This window comes from Schistocerca nitens, chromosome 10, assembly GCF_023898315.1.
Source record: "Schistocerca nitens isolate TAMUIC-IGC-003100 chromosome 10, iqSchNite1.1, whole genome shotgun sequence".
In the NCBI taxonomy this organism is placed as follows: domain Eukaryota; kingdom Metazoa; phylum Arthropoda; class Insecta; order Orthoptera; family Acrididae; genus Schistocerca; species Schistocerca nitens.
The window spans coordinates 223,208,286-223,223,105 of NC_064623.1; positions in this window are offsets into that span (position 1 = coordinate 223,208,286).

The window sequence follows — 14,820 nt, forward strand, 5'->3', positions numbered from 1 at the left end:
AAGGAAGTTAAAAAACAGACACATTTATACTCCTGCTGGCTATGTAGAACTCGGTGCTACCGCAAGACAAAGTCCTAGACCTTATGTTGTCAGTTATTTGGACCACACGTCTTTTAAGTCCTAGCATCCTGCCTCGGGCATGGATGTTTGTGATGTCCTTAGGTTAGTTAGGTTTAAGTAGTTCTAAGTTCTAGGGGACTGATGACCTCAGAAGTTAAGTCCCATAGTGCTCAGAGCCATTTGAGCCATTAACTCTCGGTGTATTCGTCTATTCGTCCAGGATCCAAAATTGGGGATCCAACAGTGACTGATATCCGGTGTCTCAAGTGTGATCCCTCCGCAAAAATGGAATATGAATTGAAATTCAGCGATACATGGGAACCACTTCCAAAAAGGATGTCGAACATACCCAGCTCATTTACAGTGCCCCCTGTCTACAATTCACAATTAAAGATCAGTGCAGAAAAGTTTACAGTGCAGAAAAGTGTACAGTAATAAAAGTTTAATTAAAGCTAACAACATTGTTTCTATGTTTTTAAACACTGTAATTTATTAACATCCAGATTCCAATATTTTGATCAATGTGAAGTTATTCATTTCACTTTATATCTGTAACAATGTATCCTTACAGATGTATCAAAATGCACAAATAATGCAAAGTTTAAGTAAATATTTTTAAAACAAATTAAACATTCATTCATTTCAATTCTTAACTGTGCACTCGTTACATGCCTCTTATCTCCGTCACTACCAAACAAATACCTGTGGAAACCTCGTAACTCCAAAAACCGGCAGACAATTTGAAATGCATAGTAAAGTCTTATGTACTAGTGACCGGATCAATATTGTGTAGCAGAAACCACTACATTTGACTAATCAGGTCCCCATGTGATTTCTATATTTAGTTTTTTGTTTCTCCTGTAAAATTTGACCAATTTGAGTTACGAGGTTTTCATTGCCTAGCGACGCTATGCTTTGTTTCACACCCATTATGCACTAGTCTCTAGAAGTTTTTGTAGAGTGACTGTATATCATGGAGGGACCTCCCATTATGAAGTGTTATACTGGGTACTTATATATCCAGTGCATGGGAAACTATAGTTTTAAACTTGAGCCATAACTCCTCTACATGCTCTTGGCCTGTGCTGAAAGTTTCAAGTTCTTCATTAAGATATGACACTACTGATATTTTTATCTAGTTCACTGAAGATACACATCTTTCTGCATATTTTAGTTGCTCTTTGTACTTTGGTAACCATTGTTGCCATAATCACGTCAGAACCTCCGATACCAGCTTCGATGTCATGTTCCTCAAAGAGGTCAGGCATATTTCTTGCTATTACATCCTATATGAATGAGGTTCTGAACCAGCTGTTCGAGGTAGTTTTCAGAGAAGGCATCTAAAAATGTTCCACAGGATGTCTTATCACACCCACCACTAAGGAAACTGTAATTTTCCCAATTGATTGTTGGGTGAGTAAAGTCTCTATGGATGATTATAATATGGTTGGAGAACTTACATACAAGTGAACTCATGTTTTCTCTAAATTTTTTGGTTACATCAGGAGAGGAATCTCGTGGGCGATAGAAGGATCCAGTTATCATTTTATGTACACTCCTGAGTCTTGCCCAAAACATTCTGACATGCAAAATCAATTTCTAGCTTGGTGGATTTGAGTTTGTCTACTGCGATATCTCTAATTAGCCTATCATTTCGATATACAATTAAATTTTCCCCAAAAAACCTAACTGCTATCAATTTCAGGATCAACCAACTTTCTGTACCTAGTATTATGTGGGTTTCACTATTGTTCAAGATCTCTTTGAGCTCTAGAACTCCGTTCTAAATTCTTTAGGAGTTAACCACTAGTATTTTAATTCTCTCACCTTTCTCTCACCTGAGGGAGAGATTTCTTTCTATCTTAAGCTGATACTTATGGGTTTTCTACAACTGTCGTTGTCTGGATTTGAGGTGTAGTCGCCAAATCAAAAAAGGCTCTAGTGTACAGTTCACACTCAGTCAGGTACCTGGCTGGGTAACAGCTTCTAATGTGTAGTGCACACCTGACCCATTTTGGGGGCACCCTAAATTTCTCAGCCCTGTGGTGCAAGTAAAGTAAGTCACAGCTTAGCTTGTCACAGAACTTTCGAAGTCTATAGGTTCAGTCCTTCCACTCAGAACCAAGGGACCATGCTCAGTTCTAGGGACAGTACTGCGAACGGTAAGCTTCGTTGAAACTACATGTGCATCGCTGGTCTTCTCGGCCTGTGGCTGGAATGATCAAAGTATGACCCCAGAGCACAAACAAGAGGCATCATTTTTGCCAACATGTGCTACAATCTGCAGCTGCATTCATCCTGTTCCGTCAATGGCTACTGGACTAGGCTCTTCTACATGTTGACTGAGGCCCATAGGCATACGCACTGAGTACACCTGGTGTAGACTCCTACCCTTTTGCTTTTGCCTCCTCTTGACAATGGACAAAACGGATTTCCCCAACACGGGTGAAGTGAGTCTCACTGGCTCAGTTTCAGTTTCAGTCTTTAGGGTTTGTGTTACCAGTGAATTGGTCTGTGCGGTATCGGCTGTTATTTGGTCGAACGTACTTCCAAATACGCCTGCCGCTGCGTTTCCTACACCCGCCACTGTGGCATGAGAGCCTCGCCTCCCATCAACGATTCACAATATCTGTCTGAGTTGATGGTCGTCCCAGGTTGCATGACATCGATAAGGAGTACCCCCTTCCAATCCCAAAACAGAGTGGCCATAACCTTCCCTGCCGACTGCATTTGTTTGAATTTGCTTGGTGGCAGTGAACTGGAGTGACGCCACTGATGAGATGGGTGTTTTGTTCTGGGGATGTAATGAAACACCCACATTTCATCTCCTGTGAGGATAGAATCCAACAACTTCTCCTTGTTGCCTCCCCCCTCACATTTTTGCAGGAACTTGTGAGCACAGTCAAGGCATAGCTCCCTGTGTCCGTCAGTCAATCTGGGGACCCAGCGAACTCACACCTTGCGATAACCCAACGTGTCTGTTAAAGTTCATTCATTTATGCCGTGGGAAGCTTCAGGAATGCGTTAAGAAGTTCACAGACAGTGACCATCTGACCTTTGAGCTGTTTATTGTTGATCTTCTGGACAATCGCATCCGAAACCAACTGTCTTCCACTCCGTTCTTCATCGTGAACTTCCGTGCGATCCTCAGTGGAAGCTCTGCACCATTTGCGGATGTGCTGGAGGGACATGCATTCTTCCCCATAAACCTCAGTTTGTGATGAATCTCTACGGGCGGTAACTTTCTTGCGTGGGGAAACCGGATTACTGCTCGAACCTTGCACTTGGCGGGAGCGGCGATCAACACTTCCATCTCTGAAGGCTGCCAAGCCAATACTGAGCGACGTATCGAACCGCGGACTCGCTGATGGGCGGGCTCCAGAATGGGGGAACCACTCTGCACGGCACTGTTGTCGGATTTAGCCTAGCACCTTCCCTCGAGGGTGTAGCTCATTGGAAACCTGGCTTTTGGTACAACCCTCGTAAGTATCCTCTCTCTGCAGCTCCATCGGTAGGTTTACTCAAGTTCGAACATTCATGCGCTGACCCCTTTTTGTATGTCTGCCAGTTGAATAAGATTTATGGACTTTCATACGGGACAGGTCTCTACATTTTATGAATAGAGGTTGTGTTGAAGCGTGACAGATTTATAAATCTTTTGTACCTGTATACAATTCTACATTCAGATCTACTGTTACCAGATGCTCCAACCTCAGAAAGAAAAGTTATGTATTATTTTTACAGTTTGACGTTAGATGTGAAATAATCTAATATCTGAATTCCCTGTTGATCAATGGCATCTGTTTCTCGCTTCTGTACTCACAGAGCGTGCAAAGCATGTCACAACAGTCTGGAGGGAAGCTCTCCACACCAAATGGGTGAAAGCTATCCAAAGTAGAGTTAGAGCCACTATGGCACTAGGCATCGTGACACTCGAGGTCACAGTCACTCGTTGTTGGCCTTCCCAGTATTGCTCAACACGGTACATCAACCATTCTGCAGAACGGCTCTTAACTGGTTTGGCTCTTACCTGGTTCAGAAAATGTATCAAGTTTGGTTTCGACGTATGGTTCAGGAAGGTTAGATTCTGGTTTGAGAATATCTCTAGTGGTTCGTCTCACCAGTACAGCTGTGTCTGTTCAAGTGAGTAACTCCTATCATTGTGGCTGCTAGACAGAAGTTTGGCCCTGTTAAGTGGCATACTGTGCCATTAAACAACAACCCACTACCTCTCAGTTCCAACTGCCTCACTCCTGTGAGCATTCCTCACTACCACCCTACAGAATAAATTCAGGGCAGTTCTGGTTTCTGGGGAGGACGTGTAAGTTCCACAAAATCCTTTGGATAAACTGTCCTCCTGTTCTGCCAGTGAATAGCTGCAGCATACATGCGTCTGCGCCAGTTTGAAACACTCGACCTGGACACACTATATTCCTATCGGTCTGACAACTGTTACAGCTTCTCCTCTGTCATAACGACATGTGTGTACCCCTCTTAAAAAGTCAGTGGCACCCCTCTTATCCCCACTTGCCATTTCACTGCGCAGGGGTGAATGGTATAACAAGTGAATTGTGCATGTCTTCCCGTCACTAGGATATTAACAAGTACGTACAACTGTGCCTAGTCCACCCTCAGATCTACCGACATCATATGATAATAAAAAGGCAAACTCTGCCGATTTAGCTCCCATACCAACCCCAGTTCTGACGTCAGTTCCCCCTGCACTTTCCTCAGGCCAGGCAGAAGCTATTCTGGCGACAACACGAGGGAACGCAACAGCCTGTGGAAAATGTGATGAATAGCCTCATGAAAGCTAGTCAGCTCCACTCCCAAGTCACAAACACTGTTCGCTAGTGCAGCAGTCTTATCGTTGTTACTGTTGCATTCAACATATTTACTCATGCCTGAAAGGACCCTAGGTCTCGGTTCGCAGTGTCGTCCAATGCCTTTGTGTACTCCATCATCTCGCTTCACAGCTTGCAAAGAGTTGTAAAGCATACGCGATTTAATATTCCGCTGTCCAAGATTGTCTACTTCGTGTGACACTTCACCACTGAATTATTACCCTCTGTCAACCCCCTGCACTACCTCCATCGTCCCATTTAGTTCTCTTACATCATTGGCATCCGCTGTCCCGAACACAGTCTTCAAAACCCTCCCCACAGCGTGTATCCTACTTATCTTCTCTCTCTGTAGCCAACATGATACAATTTCCACTGCTTGCTACATCTGTTCTCATTATTGCTCATACGACTTATGTAACTTCTCACACTCCCCAAAATTTCCCCATATACTCTTCTGTTCTTGGCTTTCCGTCGACAACCAGAAAACACCTCCTACAGCGTCCTTACTTAATTTTGTCATTCCTATGCATTAAAAACTAGATTCATCGTCCATTGATGGCTAGTAATCACCAGATCTTCTTGCCTGACAAAGAGAACTCCTCTTTCCAGGCGTAGGTTCCACAGCACTTCCACTCTGCCCAAGGAAAATAGGTACAACACTGCCATAACTAGGATCCTTCCCATCCTCGACCTCAGTGTACACCAACCTGATGACAGGGACTATCATCATCCTCCTTTCCCCCTTCAGAGAGCTCATGTCACTCGGCTCCAAACAGAAACCATTACTTTAACAAAATTTCTTTGTCTTCCCCTTCTGTATGCAAGGATTGGATAACATCATCCACTGTCCTATTCTATAAGGCGGTACGATCCTTGTGAATTTCACACTGCCAGCAGGGGTGGCCGAGCGGTTCTAGGCACTACAGTCCGGAACCCCGCTGCTGCTATGGTCGCAGGATCGAATCCTGCCTCAGGCATGGATATGTGTGATGTCCTTAGGTTAGTTAGGTTTAAGTAGTTCTAAGTTCTAGGTGACTGATGACCTCAGAAGTTAAGTCCCATAGTGCTCAGAGCCATTTCACAGTTTCCTCCTGTTTCACTAGTGCCTTTGGGTTCGCCTGCTGGAGCCACTTCCAGACTTCTTGCAATGTTCTTGTGAACCCGTGTACTAACTCTCCACCCTTGCCTTTTTCACCTTTATCTTATCAAAGTGCGATTGCGTTTTTTTCCCATACACCACCGCCAACAGAGACAATATTGTACTGTTTTGGAGCTTCAACTTTACACAGCCAAGGCAAAAGAAATATTTGTGTCCCAATCATTGTTGTGTGAGTTCACACAGTAACTTCGCATTCTCCTGATTATCATATGTCTCCATTCAGCATTACAATTTTACTGCAAGTGAAGCCTATCCTTCATCTAATCTAACTTAAAATTCGTCCATTGGTCAGTAATCATCATCTCCAGTTCCTGTAACTCGTTTAGTCACTTGTCGACCATTGCTTGTGAGACTATAACTGCATCCTGGTTCGGTATAGGTGTCAGCTCTGAATGCTGAGAGAAGTGATCTTTATTGTTAGCACAAAAAAATTTCCTGGTTGAGTCCAGCTAAACCATCAAAAACCATCCACCCATCATTTCATACGACTTTGACAATTTTGGTAGTCTTTCCATTTAAAACTCGAGTCGATAGACTGTGAACACTGCACAAAATTTTTTATATACTGATCCACGCTTCGCTTTCTTCCCTTCCTATAGTATCTCGCAGCCACCCTTGGATTCGTTACTCTGAATCCTCCACGAAGAGACAGCACATGATAACGCAACTCTTTCAGAACTTCTTCTTTCAACTTAAGTGATACTTGGAACGAGGGCACATGAAATAGATATTTCAGTGTGCCATCTACTCACGTGTTACCACCTCTCTTGGCTTCTCGCTCTAGTGGACTCTCCAATGTGTAGCCCTTTTGGTGCACAGATCACAGTACGCCACCTTTTACTAGAATGAATACTATTTTCAGATGAAAGGGCGGCAACTCATTGCAGACAGATTGGCTCTCTATTTTAATTGACGATCAAGCGTAAGTCAAACGACTCTTAGGGTTTTGGGAACATTCGATGCGTTCCCCAAAACTTTAGGGTGACGTTTTTGACGTGTTATCAGGGTTGCGGTCTGATTCGCGCTTCCTGTAAATTATCAGCCAGCTACATACTTGTCTGAATCTGTTTTAGTTTTCCTGTTGTTTTACTTAACTTTAGTTAATAGTTGTCGAACATCTGAAATATTTTAACGCTATCTTCCATTGAGCTAGTGTGATATCTGCTAAGTATGTGAGGTTTTTCCAAAAAGTATCGGTAATTTTCATTTTCTAGAAATACTTTTATTAATCGTCTACATTAATGTTATTTTCTTCAAAGTAGTCCTCATTACTTGACATACACGTATGCCACCGCTATTTCATATTCCCCGAACATTTCTGGAACTATATCTTTGCTACAGCACGTAGATCTCTTAGCGATGCACTTTCAAACTCATCTAAGCTTGTAAAACGACTTTAAAGTTCGCTTCATTTAGAAACAGAAGAAAGTCACACGGGGCGATATGTAGCGAATGTAGAGGCTCGGCATCAATAGAATGTTGTTTTCTGCCAAAAACTGATGAGCAAGCAATGAAGTGTGAACAAGTGAATTATTGTGGTCCAAAAGCCACGAATTGTTTCGCAACAAATTCTGGAGTTTTTTTTCGGATTGCTTCTAGAGAACGGCACTGATGTTGTGGGTAGTAGTACTTCTAACTGAATTTGACGTTTTGCCAAAAACTCGAGAGCCCCTACACGGTTAAAATAGAAGAAAACACTGAGCAGAACGTTCCCAAATAATCATGTCTTTCGCTTTTTCCACGTTTCCGTCGGTTGTTGATGTGGTAGGGCGGCCAGGAAGTTTGTCATCCTGAAATTTTTCACCGCCATCTCCAAAACGCTTATAGCACTCGAAACCCTTGTTCCACACGTAAGAGACTGACCAAAATCAATATTAAACGTTTATAAAACTTGGTTAAATTTTATTCCATTTTGATAGCAAAATATAATGCTAGTTTTCTGACGCATTTTGAAGACAAATCAGTATTCGCTACTCACAGGCAAATACAACTAACTTACGTGACAATTGACGCCCCACTAAACGTCCAATACAGCGATCAGTGAACATAGTTTGACATGTTTTCCACCACAACAACGAAAAATCGCGAGAATTGGATTAATACAATCCTCGAAATTAAAAGTTCCCAACACTCTTTGAACACACCTGTATACAGCAAATAACAAAGGATGTAAATGGTGCTCCGAGATCAACAGATTGGCAGGAAATCATAGTAGGCCATTATAAAGTAGTCAGGAGAAAAGAACACAAATTAAATGATGCATTGGTTAACGCTTGATAACGAAGACAAAATGTGTAAAAACATTGTGTTAAACCAGTTGACTGGAAGACACTCACTAGTCGCCGCCATCGCCACCAGCAGTGCAGCCGCGGGCGCACAGAGGGAGCGCGTGGCCATGGCTGCCGCCGCCGCCGCCTGCTCTGCTGCCGCTACTGCGACCGCCCGGCAGCGGGAGCCTCGCGCACTGGCGAGCCACCTGGCGGCGTCGTGCCGAAACAGGCGTGTGTGAGCGCAGCACACGAGGACGGGGGCACCCGGGCGAAGGCAAAGGACAGATTACTATAAGGCAGGGCCTGTGAACGAGTACTCGAAAACGGCGAAGCTTGTCGAATGCTCACGTGCTACTGTCGTAAGCATCTACAGAGAGAAGCAGCCCAGTGAAAATACCGCTAGTCGCTAAATGGTTGCACGCCCATGACTCTTCATACAAAGTACTGTTTGGAGGCTTGTCTGTCCTGTTCATTTTCTTTGCCGTTCTGTGTCCACTGGCGTAATCCCCGTACACGGTGAAAATATTTGTGGATATCTCCACTGCTGTCACTCACTACTGAACTCAAACTGAAGAATGTTCCGATTTCCCCAGTTGGAACTCCATTTTCTGGCATCCAGAGCTCCACTCAGTACCTCCAGGTGATAAAATGACAAAATGTAAACTCAAACAGCAACAATGAACCACAAATGGGAAATGACAATCAGTACATAAACCCATAGCAACACGCTAAACAACAACGCTACGAATTTATGCACTATTCTTATACTTCGTTGTAAAACATCGAGTAGCTCTTACAATTATTTTAAATTCAGCTCTGTCTTACATTTGACTTGGAATGCATCAAAATGACGATAGACTAGGAGAACGTGCAGTATGTAATCTGGTATGCGGAATTCAATACTGTGACAATGGTATCACATAATTATAGACGCCATTTTAGCAGAACACGACCTCAAGAATTAGCACAATGAGATGGATCAAAAACCTTAAAAGGCAGACCTTTCTCTAAACACAGCCTGCACCCTACAACACACACACTCCTCCAGTGCCTCAAGCACGTGTTGTCATCTTGAAAGCTGCCAGAATGGTGGTGAGCTGCGACTTCACTCGAGAGATGAAACGTGGACGACGCGCTTCCTGGTAAGTGGCTGTTCCGTGGTGGCCTGGATGTCACACCATTAGACTTTTGTTTGTTGTGTTCTGTCAAGGATCCCGTGTAGAGGAAGCTGTGTCGATGACATTCCTATCCTTGTTGCTCCTATCACTGAAGCAATCTGAAGTGTTGACACTACAATAATGACCCTTGCGTGGGCAGAACTCAAATTTCGCCTTGATGTGCTATGAGCGACAAGTGGGACACATAGGAAGTCCGACACAACAGAAAAAAATCTCTGAGAGCTCTTTAACTTTTTACAACAAATCATGATGATCTTACACGAATAGCTTCCAAGTTATAAATTTTTGAAGTCATGTGGGACCTTATGAACTCCCTGTATTTTATTGCAGCTGCGAGGCAAAGCTGAAAAGAACGATAACAGTGTGTTGTTCATCTGTCATCTGATGTTGGTAATACTGTACGTAAAGACCATGATTTAAGCCTCACTGTAATGTCTGTAGTACTGATGTACTCAACCCTACGGTGTGTTCCACTTTATATAACGAGCGCTGATGCGGAAGTAAATTTAATGCAAAATGTTGAATATGTAGGATACACCAAAGCTCAGCTCGTAGAAACCGAAGCATGTGATTCTATGTTTCGTAACACTGATAAGCGTCAAGTCTTGGCAGGAAAACAGGGGAAGAAATTTCTCTTCAGAAAACATCTGTTATTGGGGAAGATGTACTATTATCACCCATTTGTAGTATTGAAAATTTGATAATGACAAACGAAAACGGTAACTCTGATACTGTAGTTGTTGTAATGTGGTACATTTATATCGACACTACGTATGTTTACTGAAAGCAGGAAGTTGGTTCCATTCCGTGCGTTTATTGTGTAAAGATAGATGTAAATTATATTTGCCTTGTCGTTAACGAATATTCTTAACGCAGTAGCAGTTTACTGTTGTTGAGTAAAAAGAAGTTTGTTATTTGAAAATGCAGTGATTGTGTACTAAAATGAAGACAACCACCCGACAAGTGTGCTTTATGAAATTGGACATGGCTGACATTACGATACGAGAGTATGATGGAGAAGGCTACTGGAACTGAAAACGGCGAATGGAATGTATCTGAAAATGAAGAAAAGCTATACAGTGGCTTCGAGGGCAAATCCAAGCAAGGACAAATCGAATACTTTCGAAGAAGAAAATCTGACTACAATGAACTACATATGTGGAACGATTTCGAAGAAGCAACTGGAATTCATGAGTAATAAGAAAATTACATTTGAAATAATGAAAAAAGAATGTATTATACTCCAAGGAATCGATAGCATTGCAAAGGGTGTGCAAAAACGAATTAGGGAAACTGAAGTTAAAAGTTACAGTGACAGAGCAACAAATTTTATACCTGCTGTTGGTATATTACTTGATCAGTCCAAGGCATTTGACATGGTCGACCACAAGCAGCTTCTTATGTAACTCGAGAAATGTGGGATTACAGGTGTAGACCACAATTGGTTCCATAAATACCTTAGTGATAGAAAGCAATGCATAGAAATAAGAAAATCAAAGACATCCAGGCACTGCAGGTCAGATACACTACATACAACAAATGGCGTCCCTCAGGGATCCGCTCTTGGCCCTTTTATTTTCATATTGTTCATAAATGGTCTCCCAGAACCTGTAATATTAGTAATTTTCGCCTCACAAATATTAATATACGCTCAATAGTTAAACGCCCTATGGCCTAAAGTTATCGAACAATTGCAAAGTAAAAGAAATGAACCATCACACAGCAGTGACAGAGTCTATTACTCTTTATCTTTGCCGTTCTTGCGTGGTGCCTGTAAATCTCTATGTACATGTATCAATTAATGGTATAAAAAAGAATTCTGTTGTTTAAAGACAAATGAGACATTTGGCGCCTCACCTTTTACTGTTTGTATTCTATGAAAGACGGACGCGGACTTGCTGCATTCCGCAACGGCATTTTATATTTCATGTGAAAATATTGAGTGAATATGCTAATTGTTATTTTTTCAATTAGAAAACATGTAGTTTCTTGTAAGTGATTACGAACAGACAGCATCAGGAGGACATTTTGGCTCTTATGTATAAAGTATTTCACCACAATGGTCATCTATTGTAATTTAATATGAAAAGGTACGTAGAATTTAAAAAAGTGTGTTAAAGATAAGTGTGCTTATTTCAGTAAATTAACCTTGATGATTTCCATCTCCTTATTTACCTGAAGGATAATTATTTTGTGTTACTTTATTACCAGAAATTACGATCACGCTGATGGGCCGAACGCAGCATGAGACAGAAGGAACATTATCGTTTTCCTATTATTTCTGAATCAATTTTTTTAAATATTGTATAGTGTTGCATTTCTTTTAAAGTCTATAAATCTTCTGGTCCATTTGTGTTGATCCGGGTATGACTACATCGCACTATAAAAATGCACAGAAATGATAATGTTTCTTCCGAACGATCTCAAATACATATAAATATGCTCCTCTTATTCAGGTATTTAATGCTCAACGTATGTTATTATAATAGTGCAATCAATCCCTGATTCTGTTGAGAAGTGGCCCACCAAAATATTCACTTTTTCGACATTAAAAGAAAAATAACAATTCTTTTTATTTTCGTCCCCCAAGGGCAACGTTACACTTGGCGCCCGAACAGGGACTTGATCAAAAATCATTTCATGTGCTTGTTCTAATACTTGTTTCATTTCTTCATGTGGATGCAATTCAACCGAGAAAGAGACGTGGGAAAACCTTTTAATTAATTCAGACGAACGATTTATGAAATTACAAAAGAAAAGAAACAAAAACGAGTATCCAGCCGTATCACCATCGAGACAGCCATAGTAAGTGAAATTTTTACACGCAGTAGGCAAGCTTTCGTAGTGACGTTGCAGCTTTCGAGTTGACCAGAACGTAAACCTGTTTCTCCTTGCCTTGAAACAGCTTTATTTCAGTTTGTCCATAGTCCGTTCTTATGTAGTTAAATTCAATGAAAGTGAACCATTGTTGTCAGTGCATAAAAAAAAATTTACAATATGGTCGATAATTACGCTAAAAACTGGTAAAACATGATATTCCATTTGTTTGTAATTAGTAGGAACCATCTTCTCTTCTTGGCGTACATGAACGTCAGTTGCTACCCAGAGTTAAAATTTCATCTTAGGTCCCAGGTCACAAACAAACGACTGACGGCAGTGACAAACAATATCTGTAGCATTTTGACGTTTGACAAATAATTCATGAACATGGCTGACGGTAAACAGCGGACACAAACAAAAGCAGACGACAGCTGTGATGCGAATGGACCTCACTATCCATTACGATCACGCGCGATAGGTACACGAGCGGAGGCAGAAGCAGCCTCGACCGAAGTTTTAGAAGCCGGTCTTAGTATGCAAACTATTCCCGCTTTTGAAAAAAAGCGACTTGGCCGCAATGATCGAAGCAATAATGGAACGCAAGTTCGAAAGCCAAAAACAGGAAGATTAGATGAAAAAGCCCGCGAAGAAAAAGAGAAGGCCGAAAGACAGCATAATAAAGATGAGGTCCTTACAAATCTGTGCAATTCAGTAAAAACAGACATAAATTCAGTAAAAACGGACATAAATTCAGTAAAAATAGATCTGCAAACGGAGATGAATGACCTAAATACACGGTTAAATTCGGTAAAGGCCGAACTAAAGGCAGACATAACAGCTGATTTAAATAGACTGTTAGGTAATGTCCAAAGCCAAATAAGTAGTCAGATCACGACCATGAGGTTAGAAATTGACACACAAGTAGAGCAAAAAATAGAGGATATTTCAAAACGTTTAGATGAAAAAATCGAAGCAGCCAAGGGAGAGAGAAATTCAAAAGTGATGGAATATCAAAAACAAGCTGCGACCTTAAAAGAAGATTATACTGCAATCTCTGATGAGGTCAATGGAGTTAAAACAGCAGTAGACACGATCGAGAATGTTGTTGATGATCTTTCCAAACAGATTGAGACTCTTAATGTAGAGGATCAAATAAAGAATACTGTTAAGGCACATGCTGAAGCATTGTCCAACCACTACCAAGAGTGGATTAAAAAGAAAGACGGATTCATAGAAAACAAGGTCAAGAACGAACTCAGGGAAACTGTCAAAATGTCACCTTTGAAATATTGGCAGCCCCTGGAAAAACAGGAGAACGGTCATGTCAGAATTAGGCCAGATAAGACGAACGTTAGCTCAAGATTTACCTGAATGGCGTCAACAGATAGTTGATGAAGTTCGTACACTAAAATGTCAAGTTGAAAGTTCCCTACCTCCCGTGTCAGGAGACTGGAATAATTCACCACGAAGTAATGAACAACAGCAGGTACATTACCGTTCACCATTTGATAACGCTCAAACTCATAGTTCTATAGAAGCACAATTTAAGCAGAGTACCAGCCCACCCACTTTTGTCAGTTTGATGCAGGAGGAAAGCGTGATCAAACAACGTGTTTTTCCGACCTTTCACCCACAGAAAAGAGAAATTCATCCTATAGTGTTCCTCCGAAATTTTTCAGGAATTTTCCCGAATAGCTCTAGCGATTGCCAGCGAATTCAATTTGTTACTGGATTTATCGTAGGCGATGCTGCCTTATGGGGAACCGAAATGGTCGACTCTTGTGAAAGTTACAAAGAGTTTGAACAGATGTTTTTAGCTAAATTCTGGAGTTCTGGTGTGCAGCAGCGCCTGAGAAAAGAGGTTTACAACGTCGAAGTGTTTAACAGTAAGCGCGGTAGTTTGAGAAGATATTTTGAAAAGTATTTAGCGAAAAAAAAGTTCTGGGATTCGCAGATCACACCAAAGACGTTATTATGATTCTAAAAACTAAGCTACCGATTGCGATCAGAGAAAGGTTACTAAACGTATCTGAGGACGATACGGACACCTTCCTATCTGTGTTAGACTCATTAGATCTAATTTACGAGGACGCTAGAGTTGATGTTGGCAACGCCCACTTCAGTGCAGGCGGCCAGCACAATACAGAATACGCAGGCAACAATGGTGGCCGAGCGAAAGCGCGTCACAGCGACGGCCAGTACCAACCCTACAATGGTTTCAAAAACAAACACACTACGTACTCCAACAGTAAATACAAAAATAAGTACAATAACGGCCAGAGATGCAATCCAATATATAATTCGTCACCACCTCAGTACGGAAATGCACATTATAATACACAGCCCCAGCAATATGGAAACACGCAACCGATCAACGGTAATTATCAAAACGATCAGTCTTACGATTCAAATCGTCAGTGGAAAGGAAGTAAATGGCATAATCAAGGTGGAGACCAACGTACACCTTTCAGTAACGGTTACAATCAACA